The 21517-nt window shown below is 40.9% G+C and overlaps 1 pseudogene; it reads right to left on the bottom strand.

The window, feature by feature from the left end:
• Nucleotides 1-7766: 7766 nt before the first annotated feature.
• Nucleotides 7767-20373, bottom strand: LOC129657113 (ferritin light chain-like; annotated as a pseudogene).
• Nucleotides 20374-21517: the final 1144 nt, after the last annotated feature.

Below are 21517 nucleotides of genomic sequence, written 5' to 3'. Positions count from 1 at the left end.
CAACAATGAATTTAAAAACTCCCTGCATTCATGAAGCTAATATCCTGGGTAGGAGTGAGAACACACACGTATATAGGAATGTCACCGAGATCATCCTTTGGTGTGCGGCCAAGATCTTTTTATCTTGGACTCTGCCTTCAAAGCCAGATAGCTGGACCTGCTTCACTGTCATTCTTGGCATCTCTGAACTTTGTGTGGTCAATAACCTCATGGTTACCGTCATGCGTAGCCAGGAAAACTAAGTAATTCAAGGAGGTATGAATTTCAGCTTTATTATGAACACATAAATTCACTATCAAATATCAGCAAGCACTTTTTTGGAGGGAAAAATATCACTATATGTTTTACATGCTGAAATTTTATCACTTGATTGAAGTATAAATGTTTATATAAGGGAAAAATAATTAGTGATGGTGGTCAAAGTTGTTAATTTTATGTAAAAAAACAAACATTAAGTATTTTCAAATGGTTTAATAAGAAAAAAGATTGACAGCTAATAAAATTATGAGAGAATGTGCTATCCATATAATTTTAGGAAGAATATTATATCTATTTCTACTAACATGTTTATAAAAATATTGACTATTACTAAGCTGCTAATAACAGTTAAGAGTAGTAGTAATAGTAATAATGATGAGAATACTTAGCTATATAATTATTATAATCTTTGTAGTTTATATGCTCATATTCATAACAATAAACAAAATAATTTTTGAGAACTGTATTTAAGTTTTAGTTCTTTAATTTCATTTAGTCCATGAGTGTTTCATAGAGATGGTTTATCTGGGATTTCTTCTCATCTTGTGAGGTTGGATTAAAAGCAGAATGTTAATTTCAGCACCTCAAAATTTCACAGGGATGAAAGACTCTGCAATCATGCTCAACAACATCTATGAAAACTAATCTTTGATTAAGACATGCTAAAAACTAGGAAGAAAATGAGTTAGAGAAAAATGAGGTACCTAAAACACATTTTGTTTATATGACAAGTCTAGAAACACAGACTTTGTTAGAATCCTTTTAGAAGATGATTCCTTAGACTTAGGAACTTGTGAAGCCTAAGCTTTTAAATAAAAGAATTGTGAAAATGACTGTTTTAGCCTGTTGACAATTTTCCATAGTCTATTTCCATTTTCAATAGAAGGATTTTTAAGGTATGCACATGAATCTTAGATTAAAGTTCCTTCTACAAAACATGCTACTGAAAATCTCTTTTTCTGAATTATGTCTGCTTTGAACACAAAGGCAGTAACATCATCATTAAGTGTACTACTTTAGTAAACCATACATCAGACATTTCGGCATGCAGAGAGAGAGCCAGATGTCTTTTTCAAAGTTTGACAGCCTGGTGGATTAATGATAAATTCAACTCTGTTTCTCTTTGGTAGTTTGCTGAAAGATGTTAAGTCTCTCAACAGCCAACAACATAGTGAGTCTCACTGAAGAAATAGTTATTGAATAGAAAATGAGAAGAGAAATTGTCATGTCACGTGACTAGAAGACTCTGAGAGTCCCTTGGACTGCAAGGAGATCAAACCAATCAATCCTAAAGGAAATTAGACCTGAATATACATTGGAAGGATTGAAGTTGAAGCTGAAGCTCCAGTACTTTGGCCACCTGATGCAAAGAACTGACTCATTGGAAAAGACCCTAATGCTGGGAAAGATTGAAGGCGGGAGGAGAAAGGGATGACAGAGGATGACATAGTTGGATGGCATCATGGGCTCAATGGGCATGAGTTTGAGTAAACTCCGGGAAATAGTGATGGACAGGAAAGCCTGGTGTGCTGCAGTCCATGAGGTTGCAAAGGGTTGGATAGGACTTAGCAACTGAACAATAATGTGATTGTCACTGACAATGAAACTGACATGGTGAAGGCTGTGTGTGATCTGAGAATCACAATTGATGTTTTGAATCACACCTTTTGGTGTGTGTTCAGAAAGTAATTACCACCTGGACAAATATAACAGGATTTCAACCCATCAGCAGACAGTAGGCACTGTCAAGATTTCTCTTCAGCCAAAGACAAATTTCATGAGCTATAAGAAATCTTTGAACCTCATTGTCAAGAACTTAAGCAAAGTGTTCAAACAGGGTACTTAAGAGAAAGGTTTGATGATATTTGGCAGACAAAAATATCAACATGACAGGATTCACTCAGTCAAAGGGTTGCTTGAAGAGTAAGTAGTTTGTTTTTAGACCCCACTGAAGAAATGACCGATATGAAGTATATTGATCATGCAGATATCTTACATGCTAGGTTACATGATTCTTCTAGCATTTAACTACAGAGAAGGTACTAATATGGGTGCTCATGAAACAAAAACTGATATATAGATGGAAAGTCAGAGCTCATTTCGTTGTCTCAAAGGAAGTTATATCATTCTGTTGCCATCTTTTTAGATTCAAGGTTTAAGGACAGACTTTTTAAGTGATTTGTGAAATGGCAAATACATGCAAAAATATTAGAAATATCAGATACCTGCAAGGGCGACAATCTTACAAAAAGCCTCTGAAGTTTGTCAGGAAGCATCTTTCTCAGGCAATGCCCAGAGTTTATAGAATTTGTTGAGGGACAAGTGATCACTACCCTCAACCAAATCTTCAAATTCAGGAGTTAAGGAGGTAAGTCTTATGTGAGCTACTGTTAGAAAAGAAGGAAAGGACTTCCTTGGTAGTGCCGTGGATAAGAATCTGCCTGTCAATGCAGGGGACATGAGTTTGATCTCTGGTCTGGGAAGATTCCACATGCTCTGGAGCAACTGAGCCTGTGTGCCACAACGACTGAGCCTATGTGCTGTGAGTACTGAAGCCCAAGTGCCCTAGAGCCTGTGCTTTGCAACAAGAGAAGCCAACACAATGAGAATCCTGTGCACTGCAGTGAAGAGTAGCCCCTGTTCGCTACAACTAGAGAAAACCTGTGCAAAAGCAATGAAGACCCAGCACAGACAAAAGTAAATAGATAAATAAAATTAAAAAAGGAAAGAAGATGTTACCTTGGTGATAGCATCACTATCAGCAGTGTCCTAAAACAGAAGAGTGTGCCCTCACATACCAGCCTCATTTAAAAGTGATTTCAGTTAAAATGTGTCCTATAGTAATAAAAATTATAATTCTTATACTATAATGTCAAGGTTTAAATATTTGAATACTTTAAGATAACAGAAAAAATATTTTTGAGATTAAGTTTAATATTTACCTTTTAACCCCGGGAGTTCAGTTTATGTGGTTTAGCCATTACTTTTAATGGATAAAATTAATGATTTGGATAGATATGGCAGCATTGGACAGAGTGAGAAGTGATTAGAGTCTGAGTACATTTTGAGAACAATTGACAATGTTTGTTTATAATTAGGTGTGGGATATGACAGAAAGAGGGAGTCCAGGATGACTTCAAGGTTTTTGGCTTGAGTAAATGTCTATATTGAATACAATGTCTATATACCCTGAGAAATAGAAGACTACAAAGGGGTATTTTGGATTGGGTGTGAGAGGTGATGGATGCAGGAGTAGGATTCTCTGGAACATGTTAAGTTTGATATTTTGAGCAGCCTTCTCAGCATCTTTCCTTGCCCATCTTGACATCTGCAATCAACATGTCCCAAATGGAATGATTCATCTTCTCCTTAAATGTATCTTGTGTGCTGTGTGCTCAGTCGCTTCAGTTGTGTCTGACTCTTTGTGACCCTAAGGACTGTGGCCCATCAAACTCCTCTATCCATGGAGTTTTCCAGGCAACAATACTGGATTGGGTTGCCATTGGCTACTCCAAGTGAGTTTGTCTTACTTGCTGTCTTCTCTGTATCATTTGATGGCAACTCCATCCTTTCAGTTGGCTCTGACCACAAACTTTGAGAGTCAACCTTGAATTCTCTCTTTCCTCTCCCGTTCTCTCCTTCTCTCTTGCTTCCCTCTTTCCCTCTTGTTTTGTCTTCTTTCTTTCCTCTGTCCCTCTTTTTCCTTCTTTCCCTTTCTTCCTTCCTTTCTCTCATACATCCAATGTGTCAAGACATCTTGTGGCCTTTACCTTTGTTACCAAACTCAGGTCTGGCTGCCCACTGCTTGATAGCCAGTTCACGGGAGACAAGGGGAAAGAAAGGTAACTTTATTTTGGAGGTTGGCAACTGGGGGAGAAGGTGGACTTGTGTCTGTGAACCAACTCCTGATTGCTGCTCAAGGAGTAGAAGCTTTTATGGAGGTTCAAGGTTGTATGCATGGAGGGAGGGAGCAGGATGGCACAGTCAGCTCTGACAGTCATCTCAGTATCAGTGATGTGGCGGTCCTATGAGCATCCTCTTGGTTGTTTTGAGTACAGTCAATCTCTAGTTTCAGAGTTTGTTCCCGCTTCTTGGGGACAGTTCTCGGAATTGTGTGAAGTGGAGTTGCTTATGTCACAGCTTTTCTCTGGTCATCATGTAGTCTTCCTGTCTTCACAGAGTCATCTTCTTTTGCCTGGTGAGGGGGCTTCAGTATCTGCAAAACAGCTCACAGGATATGGCTCAGAATATTTATCTATGACTCTTAAGGAGTAACTAAAGGTCCTTGGCTCTGCTTAATGACTAAACTATTGTGTTTTGTCTTATGTAAAGACAGAGTGTGAGGCATAATTGAGTTTTAGGGTGAAGGTAGTGCTTATACCTTTAGGATTATATCCATAATTTAATCAATTCTCACTGCCTCAATTGTCAAAACCCTGCTTGCTAGCCAGGGCTTCCCTGATAGCCCAGTTAGTAAAGACTCCACCTGCAATGTAGGAGACCCTAGTTTGATTCCTGGGTTGGGAAGATCTGCTGGAGAAGGGATAGACTACCCGCTTCAGTATTCTTGGGCTACATTTGCAGCTCAATTGGTAAAGAATCTGCCTGCAATGCGGGAGACCTGGGTTTGATCCCTGGATTGGGAAGATCCCCTGGGGAAGGAAACCACAACCCACTCCAGTATTCTGGCCTGGAGAATTCCATGGACAGTCCATGGGGTCACAAAGAATCAGACATGACCGAACGATTTTCACTGCTTCCTAGCCACTAGCCATCTCTCTCTGGTTGCAAAGGACTCCTAACCAGCAGTGTCCTTGCTTCTCTTCTATAGCTTATTTTCAACATGACTAGTAGAATTATATTTTTATAACACAAATCAGCTAGATCATATCAGTCATGTGCTTAAAATCCTCTAAGACCTCCCTTATTCAGAGTAAAACTGAATCCTTCTGTTGGTCTATAAGACCCTGTGTAGTCTGGCTCTTTGATCCTCGATCCCCCTGGCCCTGTGCAGTCTGGCTCCTTGATCTCCGATCCCCCTTCCCCTGTCTCTCTGACTTCATCCCCTCTTTGTTCCCTCTTCCTCCTCACTGTTCCTTGAAGGTGCTGGGCACTTTCTCACCATGAGGTCCACCCCTAGCTGTTTCCTCTGCAGGAAAATCTTTCCCCTATCTTTGTCCAGGCTCACTCTTCACCTCTCACAAGCCTTTGTTCAGCAGGCACCTTCTCAAGGAGGTCAATCCCGATTGGCCCATGCAAAGTGCCATCTTGCACACATACCTAGCCTGTTACACACCCCATCCTCTCACTCTGTTCTCCTTTCTTTTCCTGTTGTTGTAGCACTTTTTTTCTTCTTAACATACTTTATAACTTAACGTATTTTAAATTTATTGTGTCTCCTTCCACCAAATTATAGTATGATTGCTGAGGGTAAGAACTTTTGCCTGTTTGTTCACTGTGTTCCCTGGATCTGGGATAGTGCCCGACATACAGTAGGTGCTCTATAAACACTCACTGAATATTAAAAGTTGAGCCTGACTCTCTTGAAGCACTCATGTCTTTAATCTGGATGACACTAACACACGTGAGAAGCCCAGGCTGATGATTAGTTTGGTTCCCCCTTAAATAGATATTAAAAAAAAACATTCATTCTATGTTTGTTTAGAAGGGAGGCACAGTACAGTCGAGCTATTTGTGGGAAGGACTAAAACAGGAGTGGGGCTCAAACTTCCTTTTCTTATCCCAGGCAATTCAGCTCTGGCCCCAAATATATCTAGAACAATTAAAAACAGAGCCCTGTAGTCACCCCACCCTCCTTACACAGGTCAGTCACTCAATCACCTTTTGGGGGTCTCACTGTACCCACTCCAAGTGGTATGCATATCCAGTACCCTTCACAAGAGATCATCTGGCAGGTAGACATTTTTCCATTTTGGAATAGTCTCCATGGAATTTAACTTGATGGCCCAGGGAGCTGGCTGTTTTTCTGAACTTAGCCCCAGGGGATCTCATTTTGCAGTGCATTTTGTTCAGTCTGATCATTTGAAAAGCCCTAATTTGCTTTTTTTGACATCCTGCTCTGAGACCTCCTGCTTTGGTTCTCTACAGGTCTCAGCAGAAAAGTAGTAATAGTTGCAAAAGGTGTCACTGTGTTTGAGAAAGATGGACACTCTCTACACTTTAGGTTTTCCTCAGTGACAGAATGCTCTTGTCAGTGTAACTCATCTTTTTGGAGATATAGAGTCTCCAAAGCTGGCAACTCCTTTTTCACTATTTTACATCAAATCTACTTTACTTCATTAATAACTTGTTGCTCCTAGCAAAGTCTGAGTAGAACCTAATGTTAACTAGAAGTTCTTTATTGTTTTTCCTTGTAAAAATGGGGCATTGTGAATAAAATTCAGGTCTGAATGGTGAAGCTGGTTTCATTTTCTTCATTTGAAAAAAGAGGGTGAAATCTCATTTCCTACAGCTCAGAATTATTTTGAAGCTCACATGAGATGAAATAGTATATGGGTCTAATTATAATTTTTTCCATTTTACTAAGGAGATTCTCCACTGTGCTAGAAAGTAATTAGTATAAGGAATAGAATTAGAATTATTTGTTTAGTCGCTAAGTCCTGTCTGACTCTTGTGACCCCATGGACTGTAGTACACCAGGCTCCTCTGTCCATAGGATTTTCCAGGCAAGAACACTGGGATGGTTGCCATTTCTTTCTCCAGGGGATCTTCTCTACCCAGGGATCGTACCTGCGGGTCTCATGTCTCTTGCATTGGCAGGTGGATTCTTTACTATTGAGCCACCAGAAATGGCTCAAAGGTAAAGAATCTGCCCATCAATGCAGGAGAGTTGTGTTCGATCCCTGAGTGGGAAGTCCATGGGTTTGTGAAGAGTCTTACATGACTTAGCAACTAAAAAACAACAACATAGAATTACGTATTCTAAACTGAGAAGTTGAGGAGAGAAATGGGGTGTGGTTTAAACTTCTTTTGTTTCTAGGGAAACGCCTGTGTTCTTTTCCACCGAGTGTGAAATGGGGGTGCATAGGCTAGGAAATCTGTGTAAGATCGGAGTGGGAGAGAGTCTCTCAGATACCCTGGGGTTCCCATGGAAACCCTGCCCCACTGCTTCTGGCCACCTGCCCAACCCCAACTCTTACCTCAGGCTGAGAAAGAGGGAAGCTGGTGAGGGGAGGTCAAGAAGGAAGCCCATAGGTTCCTCTGGAGTTTGAGTATCATTGTCAGCAGGAGAAAACATATATATATATATATATATATATGCTTTATATATTTATTTAAACATATTATTTAAAACATATATATATATATATAAAAGATATATATATATATATTTGGCTTCAAAAAGCTTTATTGTTTCCATTTGGTCCAAGGCTTGAGAGTGGGCTCTCCAGGGTGTTAAAAAGCTGCCTAATGGATGTAAAGAGGGCCTTCAGGCAGATGCCCTGATGTTAGGGGGCTCCTCAAAGGCCGCTGGGCTCCAGAGGCTCCTAGTCTTGCTTGACGGCAAGACTTTCCAAGAGATACTCGCCCAACCCAGCCTGGGGGCCAGCCAGCCTGAGGAGGTGGGTCAGGTGGTCACCCATCTTCTTGACGAGTTTCACTTCCTCATCTAGGAAGTGGTTCTGGAGGAAGTCACAGATGTGGGGGTCTGTGTGGGCAGAACCCAGGCTCTGCAGACCCAAAAAGGCCTGGTTCAGATTCTTCTCCATGAGAAGGGTGGCTTCCATAGCATCCTTGGTTTTACCTCAGTCATCTAGAGACGCTTCTGCACGTCTAGGAAGAGCATGTGGCCCCTGCGCTGATTTTGCATTTTCAAGAGATGCTCTGGGCCGTTGTGCTTCTCCTTGGCCAATTCATGAAAAGTGGCCCACACCCTCCAGAGCCACATTGTCGAGGTCAAAATAGAAGCCCAGAGAGAGGTAAGTGTAGGAGGCCTGCAGATGCATGTTGACCAGGCGGTGGAGAGAAGTCTCCACCTCGGTGGAATAATTCTGGCGAATCTGGGAGTTTATGGTTGATAGGTAATAAGGAGTTAAGCTCAAAAAATGGTGGTTATTCCCAGTGATTGTGGACAGCGGAGTGCCTGATTCTGAATGTTGTGACTGGAAAAAACGTTGGAGGGTGGTCGGAGGCTGGAGCAAGGGGCGTCCCTGGGTCTGTTCCCTCCAAGCACAGTTGAAGCAAGAGACAGATACGCGGGACTGCTGAGCGCACTTCCAGAAAAGAGATCCTTAACCCCTAACTATTTCTTCTCTCACCCCTCATATGTCTCCAACCTCTTTTTTCTCACCAGTCTTAAGGCTTGTGTGTCTCTCACTAGCTCTTTTCTCCTCATGAATCTTTGTGGGTGCATGCTAAGTCGCTTCGGTCATGTCCAACTGTTTATAGTCACACACCATAAACTGAAAGTAACAAAGGCTTGAGGCTGGTTAAAGCACTTCCAGTTACTTGTCTCTCAGGCAATGTCCTCCAGGGAAAATTCCAGTAAACTCCTGTTTATCAACATTTTTCTGTCAATAATCACTCTACCTCCAACCAATGGATTTTTTTTAGAATCCATACTTCACTGGCTTTGGATTCTATTAGTGCAGGTCATCAACCCCTGTGAATAAGGGAATCAATCATATGCCCTCTTGAGCTATAATCAACCACAGCTCATTGTCTGTCCTTTCTTTCCTCTTCCTTTTTGGCACCTTAGAGTTTAAGAACCCTATTCTTAAGGGTTCATCTGGAGAACAGAATTTAGAATATCCTGTTTCAACAAGAGCCATAGTCATCCCATGGGATGAACTTGAGATGAAGCCAGAATATGAGTTAGGGAAAAGAGAAAAGAAAGAGAAATTTAGACCTTGGAGTTATTAGAAGTCAGGTTTATGATATGGGGAGGTGTGTGAGTATGTGTGTGTGTGTGTGCACGCACACGTGCACACAAAATGAACATCATCCCACGGGATTTAAGGTGTTAGAGGACAAACAAGAGAGAGAAAGGAGACCCTCCTTCCCTACTCACTGAGAGCAGATAGCCTGTGAGGAAGCAACAAGAGAAACATGGAAAATTTTCCTGGAACTCCATCTGGGCCTGCTTTGGGAGAACAAAGACCATGTGTCTTTCTCTTCCGTGTTACAGAGTTGCTGGGGAAGAGGTGACATGCTTTGTATTCTCTACCCCCTAAGCTGGGTAGGTCTTTCTCAAATGAGCTGAGGATGTTGCACTAAACCTGAGATCTGGGTCTGAAAGGTTATTCTCCATTTTTCTTCTTTATGTTAAATTGACACAATCAGCTTGTGGGTGTTGCAAGTCATCACTGATCCCACCCTAGGGCAGAGGAGTCAGCAACAGAGCCATCTTGAAAACCAGATGCTTGAGAATAAGACCAAATAACACATCTGCTGGGTGAAGTTATGGAAAGGATTATGTGATGTTAACTGCTGCATTTGGAAATTGTGGAATTTAGCACATTGCTTACATTTTTCATAAAATTATTTATTTAATAAGCAACTAATAAATTATTAGGTTTATGCCCATAAATATATGTATGTGGTACCAATTCCAACAGTACAAATGTGTTTCTGATAGAAGGCAGGTTTCCCTCCCATTCCTATCCCTGCAATAATCTAGTTTTCTCTTCTGATGCAACTATAGTTACCAAGAAAAGTAGTTTAAAAATATATGTTTGTGTGTGTGTTAAGTTACTTCAGTCATGTCTGATTCTTTGAGAGCCTATGGACTAAGGCCTGTCAGGCTCCTTTGTCCATGGGATTCTCCAGGCAATAATATTGGAGTGGGTTGCCATGCCCTTCTCTAGGGGATCTTTCTGACCCAGGGACCGAACCTGTGTTTCTTATGTCTTTTGCATTGGCATGTGGGTTCTTTAGCACTAGCACCACCTGGGAAGCCCTTAAACCGTACATAGGAGAAAATTATTCACTTTACAATAGCCAAGACACAGAAGCAACCTAAATGTCAGTTAACAATGGAAGTGAATAAAAATGTGGTAGTAATAGAATATTACTCAGTCATAAAAAGGAATGAAATAATATCATTTGCAGCAACGTGGATGGACCTAGAGATTGTCAAATGGAGTGAAGTAAGTCAGGCAAAGAAAGACAAATGCCATATGATATAACTTATATGTAAATCTAAAAAAAAATAATACAAATGAAATTATTTTAAAAACAGAAATAGAGTCACAGATGTAGAAAACAAACTTATGGTTACCAGGGGAGGAAGGGGGGAGAGAAATAAATTGAGAGATTGGGATTGACATATACATACAATTCTATATAAAATAGATAACTAATAAGGACCTACCATATACCACAGGGAACTTATCCAATATTCTGTAGTAATCTATATGGGAAAAGAATCCCCCAAAGTGAATATATGTATATGTATAACTGATTCATTTTGCTGCACATCTGGAACTCACACAGCTTTGTAAATCAACTATACTCCAATAAAAATTACTAAAAAAAGAGAAAATTATCCACACCTTAGTTATTTGATTTAAAACTGGAAATAGTCTCTTCTCTCTTGAATGACAACTGCAGAAATGGTTTCTTGTTTGATTTAATCATTCCTTTGGGTTTGATATTCTCCACCCTATTTAATATAACTGTCTTTAACCCAATGTTCCTAAAGTTCAAAATTATCCCTATTCTGGGATAATCCCTAGAAATACTTTAAGGGTACTGAAAGTGTCTCCTTCTAAAAAGTGAATCACAGGATTTTCTTTCAGACTTCAGACTCATGGACAAAAACTTGAACTTCCTAATTCAGCCCAAGTACAAAGCAATTAAAGGATTAAAATGGATTAGAGTTTTGAAAATCACAGGAACCCAAACTAACTCTTGCTCTTAGCTAAATATGTTTGAAATAGCTTCTTTCATTCTAATAGCAGTTCATAGGAATGTTTTCTCTCAGGTTAATTGGATGCTTTACTGTCTTTTTTTCCTAGGGAAAGAGAGTGTGGTTACAGTATTTTATGAAGGTTTTTTTTTTTTTTTTTAAATCACAAAACACTCGTCAGACTTCCCAGTCTGTTCCCTGTGTCCCTTGTACTGAGGTTGTTAATGGAGGAAGTGATTACACTGAAGAGAGGAGACTAGATTTGCTGCCCTGGGACCTCTGTCTAACTTGTGTCTAGTCATTCCAATCCCAAAGAAGGGTAGTGCCAAAGAATGTTCACACTACCATACAATTGTGCTCATTTCACATGCTAGTAAGGTATGCTCAAAATCCTTCAAGGTAGGCTTCAGCAGTAATGTGAACTGAGAACTTCTAGATGTCTAAGCTGGGTTTTGTAATGGTAGAGGAACCAGAGATCAAGTTGCCAACATTCGTAGGATCACAGAGAAAGCAAGGGAATTCTGGAAATACATCTACTTCTGCTTCATTGACTATGCTAAAGCTTTTGACTGTGGATCACAACAAACTGTAGGAATACCAGACCACCTTACTTGCCTCCTGAGAAATCTGTATGCATGTCAAGAAGCAACAGTTAGAACTGAACATGGAATAACTGACTGGTTCAAAATGGGGAAAGAAGTACGTCAAGGCTGTATATTGCCATTCTGCTTATTTAACTTATATGCAGAGTAACTTATATGCGAAATGCTAGGCTGGATGAATCCTAAGCTGGAATCAAGATACCCAGGAGAAACAATCAACAGCCTCATATATGCAGATGATACCACTTTAATGGCAGAAAGGGAAGATGAACTAAAAAGCCTCTTGGTGAGGGTGAAAGAGGAGAGTGAAAAAGCTGGCTTAAAATACAACATTCAAAAAAACTAAGATTATGGCTTCCTGTCACATCACTTCATGACAAATAGAAGGAGGGGAAAGTGGAAGCAATGACAGATTTTATTTTCTTGATCTCCAAAATGACTGCTGATGGTGACTGCAGCCCCTTGAAATTAAAAGACGTTTACTCCTTGGAAGAAAAGCTATGACAAACCTAGATGGCATATTAAAAAGCAGAGACATCACTTTGCCAACAAAGGTGCATATAGTCAAAGCTATGGTTTTTCCAGTAGTCATGTATGGATGTGAGAGTTGAACTATAAAGAAGGCTGAGTGCCAGAGGATTGATGCTTTTGAATTGTGGTGCTGGAGAAGACCTTAAAAGTCCCTTGGACTGCAAGAGATCAAACCAGTCAATCCTAAAGGAAATCAACCCTGAATATTCATTGGAAGGACTGATGCTGAAACTCTTATACTTTGGCCACCTGATGTGAAGAGCCGACTCATTGGAGAAGACTCTGAAGCTGGGAAACATTGAAGGCAAAAGGAGAAGTTGGTGGCAGAGGACGATATGTTTAGATGACATCACTGGCTCAGTGGACATGAGTTTGAGCACACTCCGAGAGATAGCGAAGGACAGAGGAGCCTGGTATGTTGCAGTCCACGGGGTTGCAAAGAACTGGATGTGACTTAGCAACTGAACAACAATAACTGCTTCCAGGGCACTGGAGTAGAGGATTAACATCCCTGAAACTGTGTGCTTATGAGACAATAAAAAGTTTATGAAATTGGACTTCTGGTTTCCAATCCAGCATCAGGTGTGTAAGGAACTTGGAAGCTGTCACTCCCACTTTCACAACAACAACAAAAAGTGTGTGACACACTAAAAAATCAACAACTCATATCCTCCAGAGAATTGTGGTCACAGGGCAGACTGCTGCCCCCCAAATTGGAGAGAGGTGGATACACAGGATCATAATTTACCAGAGCAGAAATCCATGAGCAGAAACCTCTGCAGGAACAAGTGCAAGGGTAGAAAAACTGAAGGTGGCATTAGTGAATTGCTGGAGGCTTGGTGTGGACAAGTTTGAGAGTAAAAAACTCCACAGGGTTTAGGCTTACTGAGTTTTATGTCTAGGAGTTCTACTACTTTCTCACAGTGAATAATTGGAATAGCCATTCTGAAACATGTCTAGAGTATTCTGTTCTTCACAATGTGTGCATCAGGGAAAACTATTTTATAAGAGCCCAACAGACTGAAGTTTTGTCAGAGTCTAACCCTTCTGGTGTTGGAGAAGACTCTTGAGAGTCCCTTGGACTGCAAGGAGAGCCAACCAGTCCATTCTAAAGGAGATCAGTCCTGGGTGTTCTTTGGAAGGAATGATGCTAAAGCTGAAACTCCAGTCTTTGGCCACCTAATGCAGAGTTGACTCATTGGAAAAGACTCTGATGCTGGGGGGGAGTGGGGGCAGGAGGAGAAGGGGACTACAGAGGATGGGATGGCTGGATGGCATCACCGACTGGATGGACGTGAGTTTGAGTGAACTCCGGGAGTTGGTGATGGACAGGGAGGCCTGGCGTGCTGCAATTCATGGGTTCTCAAAGAGTCGGACACAACTGAGCGACTGAACTGAACTGAACTGAACCCTTCTGGAAGAAAGGAAATAGCAATCCTGCCCTTTGTAACCTTGTTGTATCACCTAGGGAGTAGAAAAACAAACTGAGAAGCCCTTGTGAAAGTCTTAACTCCGGGGCACAGGCTCACTAACAGGGTGAGACCTCTTTGTAGGACTACAGAATGCTTTTTCTCCCTACATACTTTACCACCATGTCAGTAGGACTCCTATAAAGTAACAGCGGGTTTCATCTCAAAGAACTGTATGTCTCAGATCTTATTTAAGAGGAAGTCTTTAGGGAAACTCAAAGACAACAGGGGCTACAAAAACAAGGATGGAAAATTTTAGCCTCTGATACCTACTTTAGCTTCAGCAAACGCTAAACACACCTAAATCCTAGCCAGATAAAGCACACAAAAAAGACCTATTTGCTACATTTCCTTTTATGCAGTAAAGTTTTAATTACAAGGCATACTAACAGGCCGGAAAAAACACCCCAAAACAACAATGCACACAGTATGACCAGATGGAGCAAGCATCAGAATCAGCCTCAGATATGGCAGAGATTTTGAAATGATCAGACCTAGAATTTAAGACACCTACACTTCCCAGGCAGCCCTAGTGGTAAAGAATCCATCTGCCAATGCAGGAGACCCAAGTGACACGGGTTTGATCCCGGGCTAGGTAAGATCCCCCGGAGTAGGAAATGGCAATCAACTCCAGTGTTCTTGCTGGGAAAATTCTATGGGCAGAGGAGCCTGGTGGGTTACAGTCCATGGAGCCACAAAGAGTCAGTCAGACATGACTGAGTGACTGAGCATAGGTTTAATATGCTAAGGGGTCTAATGGAAAAAATGGACAATATGCAAGAACAGATGGGTACTAATAATGCCCAGGTCTTTTAGTCATACTTGGAGGAAGGGGTATGGAAAAGTATATCGGTTCCAGCTTCCTGAAAGTAGAACTCTTAACTATAACTTAAAAAAAAAAACCCAAAAACTTCATCTTGTTTTTCTTCATCGTTTGTTTCCTCTGAGTTCCTATCTCTGTGTATTTCTTTCTTTCTTTCTTTTTTTAAAAAAATGCTAATGACTTTGCTCAGAGGTATGGTGATCCCTGGCTGTCTGCTCTTATTTAAGATTGAGTCCTATAAAACTGAAGCAACCTAAATGTCCATCAATGGACAATGGATAAAGAAGATATGGTACATATATGGAGTGGAATATTACTCAGCTATCAAAAGGAATAAATTTGTAGAGATGTAGATGAACCTAGTCTGTCGTACAGAGTGAAGTAAATCAGAAAGAGAAAACAAATATTGCATATTAACACATATATGTGGAATCTAGAAAAATGGTACAGATGAACATATTAGCAGGCAGTAATAGAAATACAGACATACAATGGACATGTGGACACAGTGGGGAAATGAGAGGGTGGGATGAATTGGGAGAGTATCAATGACATATATATCCTACCGTGTGTTACATAGATAGCCAGTGGGAAGCTGCTGCAGATCCTGGGGAGCTCAGCTTGGTGCTCTGTGATGACCTAGATTGGTGGGTTGGGGGTGGTGGTTGGGAGGAAGGCCCAAGAGGGAAGGGGTATATGCATACATATAGCATATGTATGATTATAGCATATGATTCACTTTGTTGTACAGCAGAAGCTAACACAACATTGAAAAGCAATTATACTTCAGTAAAAAATAAAAAAAGAAAGAAAGAAAAACTGATAAGTTACATCAGAGAGGTGTGGGACCTGCCCCTCATTGTAAGGTTATTGGACAGGGATCCAGCCATTTCTTGAGAGAATGTGCAAACTTATTAAGTGCCATTTTCTAAAGGTTTTTTCTCTTAGGGTTGTCTGTTATTTCCAGCCAGTCATCCTCAAATATCCTGTCTGGGGTTGAGTCTGACATTCTAGTAGCTGAAGGAGGCAGAGAGTTAACTGCCCCATTACACAGAATTCAGACTTTTATTTAATCTCTTTGCTTGGAGTGTAGCTCCTCACTCTGTTCTCCTCTCCAGGGTTATGCTATAGTCCCCACGGCTCATGGAGTGTGGAGGTGATGCTGGTAGAGGCTTTTTCTGGTCTTCAATCATCAAAGCACACACATCACAGCAGAGTCATCCCCTGTTCCTGTCTCCTCAGTGTTGGGAGACAATTCTCTACCAATCATGGTCTTATGTATTCTACTGTCTTAGGAGCAGAGGCATAGAGAGTTTATTCTGGATAATCTTTGCAAGGCTGTTCATATACCAAGTAGCCTTGGACGATAGTGTCTGTCTCTGGAATAGAGAGATTTGTTTGATTCTCAGTATAATAAAGATAATACCACTCTCCAGAATGAAGACCGGGCAGGTTTCCCTGTAGCCTTCTTAACGTACTGAGGTTTACTAAAATGGAGCAGCTCAGCTGTGTGCTGCGGGCAACATCCATTTGTGCTGTTCCATGTAGTCCCCGTGGGACTGTGAAACAAGGTAAGTCAATGTGAACATGGAGATAATGTTGCCTGCTGTGCTCGGAGTGATAACATCCTTAGCCTTTGTCTCTGGTGACTCGTGTTTCTGCTGGCATGTGTGGAACTGTGGCCATTTAACTCATAAGCTCACAAGTAGAGTAAAGTCTCAGATGCTCAATTCTATGGTGTTTACTATTGCTACCATACCATGTATGGGGCTCAGGAATCTTTACGAGCCTGTCTCTATTCTGTCTTCCTTGATACCCTTTTAGTTGTTGCAATTCTGGCCTTTCTGACTCCTTTATTGACAACTAGACGACTGGGTTGAATCCTGATGCTCTGGGACCCACAATCTCTCTTTCCCTCTCCCAGCTTGGGAATATCTGTTTTCAATATAAGGGAAAGCCTTGTCCTTTCATGTTTATTCAAGCTGCTCCTTCTACTCTCACACATTCACATATCCTAAAGATTTAGGTTTTTCAAAACAAAAGCCAAAAACATCTTCTGATAATTTTCTTCTTCCAACCCTACCACTCAGCTTTTTGGAGACAAAGAACAGCCCCTCTGATGTCTGGGTGTGGGACAAGAAAGGGAAATTCAGGGAAAAAAAGGTTCCTGTGCATTACTATCTCAAAATGCCATTCAGTCACATTTATTCTGTGTTTAACAAGTGTCTCCAGTTCTCATGAATGCTATTTCTCATATTACTAGAATTCAAGTAAGTGGATATTACACCCACCCTCCTGCTGACTTTTCCATGGGAGTTTAGTAATTCTCTAATAACTTGCAGAGAGAGCAGAGTCCTCTGTGCATGCACATGTGCTCAGTTGCTCAGTTGTGTCTGACTGTTTATGACCCCATCAACTCTAGCCCACCAGGCTCCTCTGTCCATGGGATTCTATAGGCAAGAGTACTGGAGTGGGTTGCCATGCCCTCCTCCAGGGGATCTTCCTGACCCAGGGATGGAACCTCATCTCTCATGTCTCCTGTACCAGCAGGCGGGTTCTTTACCACCAGCACGACCTGGGAAGCTGAGGATAAGAGTCCTCTGAGGATAAGACAAATCTTGAAGAAGGAAGCAAGTGAAAGGCTCTATGTTTTTCTGGGAAAACAAAGAATAAAATGAGCAATGGATGGGGTAGAGATATTTAGTTTCATCTGAAAGACTGAGGAGGGGAAAGCTGGGGATGCCATCCACTGGGTTTGAGCAGTATGGGACCAGGAGGGTTAAAGAGAAAAGTCATTCATCTACCCCTTGAGGATATGGCCTTTGACCCCAATTCAGGGAAAAAAATGGCAGTAGGGAGATCATGCTTACAATTCGGCTAGAGCTGGAAAAATAAATGTGTAAATGAGAGTTGGGAGGAGGATGCTGAAGGGCTTATAACTATGTCATTTTGTGTCCTAGACTGGCCCTGTGACTTCTTTGAAGGAATTGTCCTGAGTTGCCCTCTTTGACATTAGGTTTCAAAAAATAAGTTAATGTTTTCCCAATCATATTTCAAATTGAGACATTTAGTAAATTCACTAAATTTATACATTTAGTGAAGAATGTCTTTGGATCTATGTTTTGAGAAAAGTTATCATCTCAGTATTTTGACAGTTAAAATGAACACTTTATTCATCCAGAGCCATTTAATCTGCACTTCGATTTCCAGCTTGTCCTATGGCTGTTGGGGGATCATCTTCCCTTAGGGACTTCTGCGTGTGGGGCAATCAGATTTCACCATCTTGAGATACATGACCTCAGACCTCTAACTCATGGACAGAAAACTGGGCTCCTTAATTGAATGCATCACCAACAGAGAAATGAAGGGACTAATACTCATACATGATTAAGCAGGTAAAATGAAATTCTTCCTGAGTCTAATCTAAAGGCTTCTTTTTGACTAAAATAGTTGATTACGTCTCATCTTTTTGATAGATTGTAGGGATATTTTCCAGGTTTGGTTGATGTCTATTTGGTCTTTTATCAGTACAAGGAAAGAAGATGTAATTAAAATAGTAATCTGATTTTAGTTCCATCATTAAAATAAGGTTTCCTTGTGGTCCCCCAACTTCTGTGTCTCCTTGCCTCTACTCCTTACTTGCTCGGTGCTGAGTCTTCTGCATGTACTCAGGTCTATGGTTCTTTCTCTTGTAGCATAATTTTCATGCATGTTTATTCAACAAAATATTTCCTTTCACTCTGTTAAAAAATCCTGCTCCCCACTAGCAATACAGAAAAGAAGGAAATAAGTAATTGGGGGAGAAAAATCCTATTTTGACCCTCTAGAATATCTGGATTTCATTTATTTTTCTCCTGAGTCAGATCCAGAGAGCCTAAGGAAGAACCACATACTGGTAGGTGGGAGAGGTGATGGCAGAGGCAGAAAAAAGCAAAAAGGAATCTTGTTTTGGGGAAGCTGGATTCATTTGCTGAGCTTCATAACAAAACACCAGAGAGTGGGTGGTTTAAAGAACAAAAATATATTTCTTTACAGTTCTGGAGGCTGGAAGTCCAAGATCAAAGAGTTGACTGGTTTCATTCTGAGGTCTCTCTTGCCTTGTAGATACCCATCTTCTCTCTCTGTCTTCGCATAGTCTTTTCTCTGGGTGTCCACAGGTCTGTGTCCTAACCCCTCCTCTTATAAGGACACCAGTCTTATTAAGTTGGAACCCACCCATACGACCCCATTTCCCCTTAACTATCTCTTTAAAAATCCTCTTTCCAAAAAAAAAAAAAAACCTCTTTCCAAATACAGTCACACTTTGCAGTGCTAGGAGTTAGGACTTCAATATATGATTTGCGGGAAACACAACTCTCAGCCTGTGGCCTTCTCTGGTGGCTCAGACAGTGAAAAATGTGCCTATAATGCAGGAGACCTGGGTTTGGTCCCTGGGTCAGGAAGATTCCCTGGAGAAGGGAATGGCAACCCACTCCAGTATTCTTGCCTGGAAAATTCCATTGACAGGGGAGCCTTGCAGGGGTTGCAAAGGGTTGGACGTGACTGAGTGACTAAGAACACACACACAGACACAACACAACACATAACTCAGCCTGTGACAAGGACCTGGAGGTGGGGGAGGATGAGGAGCTGGGAAGGCCATGTGGCTTCTTTTGTGTGTTGGTTGGAGGAGAGAAATTCACCTATATGGGGCCTGAGGACATGATACAATCTCAAGTTTATGGTCTCAGCCCTTCCTTCTAGCATAGTTTAAGAGCTTGGGGTTACAGATATTCTACTTATACCTTAAAAATTTACCAAAAATGATGGGAAGAAGTAAGGATGATTTGGGGTGAATTATTTTCTTACAGTGCTTTGAATGTCTTTGTCTCTCCCATCCTTTAAAATGGAGATGTTATAGGAAAGCAAAATGACTTTCACATTTTGGAGATGAGAGGAATTGTCATTTCAGTTGTTTTAAAATCAGTGATTCTTTCTACCATTAGGGAGTCTTACATTATTCCCTTGGGAATACCCGGCACTAGTGCTTTTAAAAATCTCCCCTGGTGATTCTCATGTGTAACTGTACTGAAAGGCCAACAAGTCATAGTCTCTTTGGTTTTCTACTTTCATCTCAGGAGAGCAACATGGAGACTTCTAGAATCTGGAAGGTGCAAATCCTTCCAGGAGAATTCCTACGGGGAGGGAGATCCATGTGTGCCCACAGATAGTCCACGTTTTCTTTCCTTTGCAATGCACAGAATACTCACCTTGTACTCAAGAAACACATTTGGTCTTCAGACAGATCAAACACACATTTGATTGGGCAAAAAGTCATGGTAAGGATCATTGAGATTTGCAAACATAAAGCATGTTTTCTGTTTCTCCAATTAAACATGTAAAATGGCCTTTCCCACTTTGTACAAGTTTGTAGACATGTTTCTGATGTCATTTTGCTCATCTTTTTGAGGTAGACATGCTCTCCTGGTTCATGTTTCCAGGCTGACCCCACCCTGGAGGAGAGAGAGATGGGTATGAGTGCCCCAGTCCTGTGGGGAGGGCCACAAGAGGAAGCTCTGGCTTCTCAACTATCATCCATGGTTTCTCGCCTTACAGCAGCACATAGACCTTTAGTTTTAAGATCTAGAGGGACTGTAGAACCTTCCTGGAGGAGTGAACCAGGACCACATCCCAAAGATCCCAAAGGCTGAGCCAAAGGACAGGTTGCCATTAAATATCAATTTTGAAAGAGTATAACATTTTCTATAAACAGGCATAACAAGATACTCACTGGTATATTGGTGGGGGTGGCATGGAATAAAAGACGATGTCTTCCTCCATCTTTCCTCTAGAACAGGAAATTTCATAAATGCAGAGTCAAATAAAGCTCTCTTTGGATCCCCCCTTCTTTTTTCAACTTTTAAAAATAATCTCACTTCTGCACTCATTTTCTTTCCTCCCTAGTGATTTTCAAGACCAAAATGTCCTCTGTAACTTATTTAGTTTGAAAAGGCAGTTGTTTATAATTCCAGAAATTAATTTGCACTTTGAAATTAAAAGGCCTGATGTGCTGAACTTGACACATCCCTGAGCATCTCCACCTGAGGCTCTGCAAGCCTGCCCAAGCATGGCCTGGAACAGGAAAAGGGCGGGGGAGGGCTCTGTCCATGGGTCTGTGAGGTCTGTCTTTTCAGCCTGGACGGCCAGAGAATTGGAGAATTGGGATCTTCGAGAGAGTTTGAGTGTAAAATGGTGATGACATGAATGTAATTTTGAAATTTTAAAATATTCTATTAGGGACTTCTCTGGCAGCCCAGTAGTTAAGACTCCTGCAGGGGATGTGGGTTTGATCTCTGGTAGGGGGTCTAAGATCCCACATACCTCAAGGTCAAAAGACCAGAACATGAAACAGAAGCAGTATTGTAACAAATTCAATAAAGGCTTAAAACAAGCAAACAATGTTCTGTAAGAATCCAACTTTCATTCAGAATATTTGAAATGGTCCCTTCATCTCTGAGTATGAATGTTGGGATGTTTTATAGGCAATCTTGTTGCCTATTTTGGCTTTGATGTTGTCTTTTGTCTCTGCTATCTCTGCCTGAAGTGTTCTTAGGTTCTTAGGCTACCCACTTCCATTCTGGTGGGGCCTGAAGAATAGTATTTCACCCTCATAGGGATTGGCCTGGAGATTTTCCCTCCAGGTTTATGATAAATAAAAATGCAATAAAATTATACTGATGCTAGTGTCCCCTAATCTACAAAAGTAATCAGTCTTTTGTTTATATAGCCATTTGATAACGCTATCATAGTCCATGAGACATTTTAATTTGGCCTAAAACTAACTGTTAAAAATTTAGCTTTTTTTTTTTTTTTTACCCCTTCTGATAATCATATTCAAATCCTAGGCCTTTTATCCCTTCCTTGACTCTATCCTATTACTATGGGTATCATGAAGAAAAGTTTGCATATAATGCTGGTTAATTAA

Source organism: Bubalus kerabau, chromosome 7, assembly GCF_029407905.1.
Source record: "Bubalus kerabau isolate K-KA32 ecotype Philippines breed swamp buffalo chromosome 7, PCC_UOA_SB_1v2, whole genome shotgun sequence".
Classification (NCBI taxonomy): domain Eukaryota; kingdom Metazoa; phylum Chordata; class Mammalia; order Artiodactyla; family Bovidae; genus Bubalus; species Bubalus kerabau.
This window is presented reverse-complemented; position numbering and strand designations above follow the sequence as displayed.